The sequence below is a fragment of the Diaphorina citri genome, unplaced genomic scaffold (assembly GCF_000475195.1).
Source record: "Diaphorina citri unplaced genomic scaffold, Diaci psyllid genome assembly version 1.1 scaffold7861, whole genome shotgun sequence".
NCBI classification, from domain to species: domain Eukaryota; kingdom Metazoa; phylum Arthropoda; class Insecta; order Hemiptera; family Psyllidae; genus Diaphorina; species Diaphorina citri.
The window spans coordinates 5,938-11,048 of NW_007385237.1; the positions used below are offsets into that span (position 1 = coordinate 5,938).

Genomic DNA, 5,111 nt, shown 5'->3' on the forward strand with positions numbered 1-5,111 from the left:
GTATGTATTACACTATTATAGATCTTTATTGATTTTTTTTTTTTTTTTTGTTTTTTATGATGGCATCTCCCTATTTTATTTATTTTTATCTTTATTAAGTGAATTTTTAGATTTATTTATACCGGAATTCTCTTTTTTTTTTTTTATATAAATTTTTAAACTAATATTGTAATATACTTGTGTACTAATAATTGTATAAATATGAGTTGATGTTTTTTTATTTATGTTAAACTTATTACTAATTTTTTTTTTATATATGTTCTTGAAACTTTTTTGGTTCCAAACTTTCAGTTCTTTCCATATGTTAAGATTGAACAAAAGAGCACATCCCATCCTTCTTCTGCACTTCTTTATTAAAACAACGCCAAAAAATCTACAAAGACTCCCTTTACTAAAAATAGATAGTTGGTATTCAAGGAGAACTGAAATTTTACTATCACACATTTCTCATTACTATCATTGTAAAAGTGTGTCGGACTAGTGCAAGTGCAACACCCACACACACCCACCTCCTACAACTACTAAGCTACAAAACATGTTAATAACCGTAGCTCCGCCACAAAACCCTAAAAATCATTGAGTGTAGATTTTACCTTTTTCCCCGCCCCTCCTCTAGTGATCTTTTTATCTACACACTCTCAATCAACTTTCTTGATGTGAAAAGGTGCACCTGTTCAGCCAGTTAACTCAGTCTAGGATTTAGTACATAGAGTGAAGTTAAGGGGTAGATATCCCTTTAACCCTCAATCCCAGACTGAGTAACTCACTCCATTCAAGGGACTTCTTTCATAAGAGAAAAATTATTGAGTGAGAAATGAGTGGGAGCGACCGACATTTGGCGAACCTCTTTGTTATCTTTTTCCTTTACTAGTTCCTTCTCGGCTAATGTCCTGATGTCCCGGCAATCACATTTACCCTTACCACTCAGAAATTCTCAACTTTTAACATCCATCTTCAAAATTCTTTACTTTAGTTACTCTTTCAACTTCTTCACTATTTTTTTTCATCTATGTACGTTACTATAATATTTGGTCAGAATATAAAAAAAAATATTATCCAATTTGGTTTTTTTGAGTTTACATCTATATATTTGATATTGCACACGTCCGCCCTCCTTGTGCGAAAGCACCTGGGACAATTAATTTTACTTAAACTGAATAGAATAAAATAAATGTATTAGGTTCCACCATGTTCCTCAGTCTATCAAACCAGGCTCCTCAGATCATTTTATTGAATATATATTTCAGAGCCGGAGCGTTATATCCTATTAACGTGCCATCGATCCATATAATTAAAGTAGGCGCTTAATGTCTCACTTGTCTCCAATTAACATAAAACGTATAATAAATTTTAAAAGGGTAAAAATAATACATTTTTCCTATATCATCCAATGGTGAATTCTAAAGTTCACTTAAAGGACATATTTATGTATATAATAAAACATGGAATAACAGTAACTTATCTACTAACATACTTTAAGATTGCTAACTAGTGACTGTAAATGTTTCCCGACTACCGGAAACGGGAATGACTTAGAACCTAGTAGTACTATTCACTGATATCCACTCTAGTACCCTATAGAAACCAGAAAATTCTACTTACAACTCTTTAATTAAATTTTTTATTTTTCATATGTGATTTTTGATGTAACTGGAACAAACTTAAATTAACCGAGCGTTGGACCCTCACTTCTGGGTTCCTCCTGTATGTATTATACCGAACTACCATGACATTCCACTCATATTCTAGAAGTCCAAAAGACGGGCCAACATTCGCGGGAATATAGTACATGGATACCCATACAATTCGATCGCATCGCTGATTTTCTTTCTTTCTCCTCTAGGTTTATTCTTATAATTATGTACACCATAGTCATGACTGCATATGCTTGTCACGACCTCGTCGAACCGTCACTATTTAGCGATGCATTATTAATAAAGTCTGTATAATATAGATCGTAATACATAGGAGAACATATTGATTATTTTAAGGACCTATTCAATCCTTTGTTTCCTGAAAACTCCGCTAAGTTTCCCAGGTATAACATTCTACCTACACTATTACGTACCTCGCGACTTGCGGTTTTCAGAAAGATTTAATCTGAGGGATATCCTTCTTTGTTTTAATCAGCGTTGTACCATATTTTAGTTACATAACCGGATTGGACATCTTCCTATCCCTTTAATTTCTACCTCCTGCTTACTTACGAATCTTTACTTTCCTTTTGTACCCTGATAGATGTTTGTAAAAGGGTGTTCGTTTTAGGGTTTTTAATACGTATTTTGTTTGTTTTGTAGTTTCGTTGTGATATTATTTCTTCTCTTTTGAACTTGTTTGATTATCTTCCGGACTCCGTCAGATATCCTTTTATTCTTTATTTGGTTAGTTGAAAAGAGGGAAAGAAAGTAGGAACAACAGGTAAGAAGATATCTTCGTAGTTCGTGATATACTCAAGAACAAGAAGATATGACAAAAAGAGGAAGGGAAGGAAACAAACAATAAAATTCACAACGAAACTACAAACAAACAAAAACGATACCCTTACCTCTAAACACTCAGTTCGTGAATAACTCCGTTAGAAAACAACACACTTTTTTTTTTTAATTTTTTTTTTTTTTTTTTTTTTTTTTTTTTTTTTTTTTTTTTTTTGATCCTTATCTTTCTCCCCTAATTGTCTTTGTTTCCTATTTACATTTCTTTGTCCTTGCAAATCATCAGTAGTTCATTCATTGATAGAGAAGTAAGCTCCTTTGGCAAAAAAAAAAAATGCATTAAATTGATCTTCTGTTTTCAGTTATAAATAATAAACAAAAAAATAATAATAATTGACCTTTTTTAAAAAAGGGGTCGACCTTTGAACTGTCAATATCATGTCAGATTTTTGGGTACATAACATGAATTTATGGGGTTAATTTTCATCGGTAAGAAAAAAGATACTTTTGATAATGGACTAAAACCCAGCTTGTTCCAAATTCCATGTGTTGTGACCCTTGACCTATCTTCATATCTTGTGTTTTCTTCAAATGCTTCACTGTGTAACATCAGTAGTTAACCTCTATGTAGGACGGAAATCGTGGCATCTAGAATTAACGTAAAGTTTGACCCCTATCTAACACAAGAATCTTACAGGCGTCTCACTAGTCTCCCTAATAGATAAGGAGAGGCCCTGCCCTTGCCTGTTGGAAACGTATCTAAAAACAAATCAGATACATATGTATAGCTCTTAATGTGGAACATACATTGCTCGACCTTTGAGTCAGAGATAAGAAAATCTTGACTAACCAACAACCTGTTCGGTACTCAAGGTCTAAAATGGACAGCATTTAGCAGAATCAGCCAATAGAAACCAACCTTCAGAACCCCTGAAAAATGGGTAGTTATTGAGTATTTTCATAGAACATATACAGAAAGAGTCTTCAGTGATCTTAATCTATTAACAGAATCGAACCACTGAACAAAGGGAACTGGGAGTAGAAAAATCGTTTAGTCGATTAAAATGTCCATGTTTTTTACATTACATTCACGAGGCTCACTGTTTAGGATGAAATCCGCCCCGGGCGGGAATGGAACCCGCGGCCTACCACTTACAAAGAACTAACCAACAACCTGTTCGGTACCGGGGTCTAAAATGGACAGCATAAAAAATCATTAAAAAAAAGAAGAAAGGAACCATCCAGTAGAAACCAACCTTCAAAACCCCTAAAAAATATTCATAGAACAGAAAGAGTCTTCAGTGATCTTAATCTATTAACAGAAACGAACCACTGAACAAGGGGAACTGGGAGTATAAAAATCTTTTAGTCGATTAAAATGTCCATGTTTTGTACAATACATTCACGAAGCTTACTGTTTAGGATGAAATCCGCCCCGGGCGGGAATGGAACCCGCGGCCTACCACTTACAAAGACGCGCTACTGATAACACCGTGGCACGAGCTCCGGCTTTTACGGATGGGTATACCATTTATTGAATATTTATTTTTATTGAGAGAATTGTATCGAATAACAAATAAATGGAAACTTCCCAAAGAAATAAAAAACAGATGAACTAATATCTGGGAAGTGAAGAGACTATCAATATCAGCGCTTATCAGACAATTAGGATCGAGACTGGGGTTACAGCGTAACTTGTGAATCATATACCTTGTAAGATCTGGTGATGTCTTCTCAGCTGCCTTTGATTATAAATCATAAAATTTGAATATTTTTGTCAGTCGATCCAAGGAGTTCATTGCGAGAGGGTGTACGGATAAAATTAATTGTCTGTTTTTTAAGATAGATTTTCGTATGAAATTTCCCCAGTGTTTTTTATGAGTTGATTGCTAGCTGTATTTGATCGTCCTTTACACACTTTTTTTTTACTGGTGTCAATTTAGTGAGGAGATATCGCGCCAAATTTAAGTAAGTCAGTTCCAAATGTGTCACTGGGAAAGGTGAGTGTTGCTAGCTGTATTTGATCGTCCTTTACACACTTTTTTTTTTTACTGGTGTCAATTTAGTGAGGAGATATCGCGCCAAATTTAAGTAAGTCAGTTCCAAATGTGTCACTGGGAAAGGTGAGTGTTTTCCATTAGATTAGCAGGTAGATTGTTAGTGATAAACCAAATGGTGATAGCCGGACACAGAAAGTAAGTAGGTAGGTACTTGTCTGATGAAAATTAGATTAGAGAAATAGGGGTACCCAATATAATCTACTTAATAAGAATTAAGACAAAAAATGAAATCTTCTGCTAATTTGTTTATTGATATACCTACTATCCCTTCTTTTTTATGGAACTTATTTTATTCTTCATTCAATACATTAAGAGTCATCAAGGCTTGGTTGACATTTCTCTGTCAATGGGAACTAGCTGGTCCTGATTAATTCTTTTTCCTCCTCCTCCCCCTCCTCCTTAATAAGAATTAAGACAAAAAATGAAATCTTTTGCTAATTTGTCTATTGATATACCTACTATCCCCTCTTTTTTATGGAACTTATTTTATTCTCCATTCAATACATTAAGAGTCATCAAGGCTTGGTTGACATTTCTCTGTCAATGGGAACTAGCTGGTCCTGATTAATTCCTTTTCCTCCTCCTCCCCCTCCTCCTCCTCCTCCGCCTCCTCTTCCTC

General features: G+C 34.4%; 2 long non-coding RNA genes across 2 annotated transcripts; one reads left to right on the top strand and one right to left on the bottom strand.

The window, feature by feature from the left end:
- Positions 1-3,203: 3,203 nt before the first annotated feature.
- LOC113472742 lies at positions 3,204-3,735 on the bottom strand. The gene is made up of 2 exons (XR_003394933.1): positions 3,607-3,735; positions 3,204-3,289 (listed from the first exon to the last, which is right to left on the bottom strand). It is a non-coding gene; the product is annotated as an uncharacterized LOC113472742 (long non-coding RNA).
- A 561-nt stretch (positions 3,736-4,296) lies between these two features.
- Positions 4,297-4,717, top strand: LOC113472743. Its single transcript, XR_003394934.1, has 2 exons — positions 4,297-4,432; positions 4,556-4,717. It is a non-coding gene; the product is annotated as an uncharacterized LOC113472743 (long non-coding RNA).
- Positions 4,718-5,111: the final 394 nt, after the last annotated feature.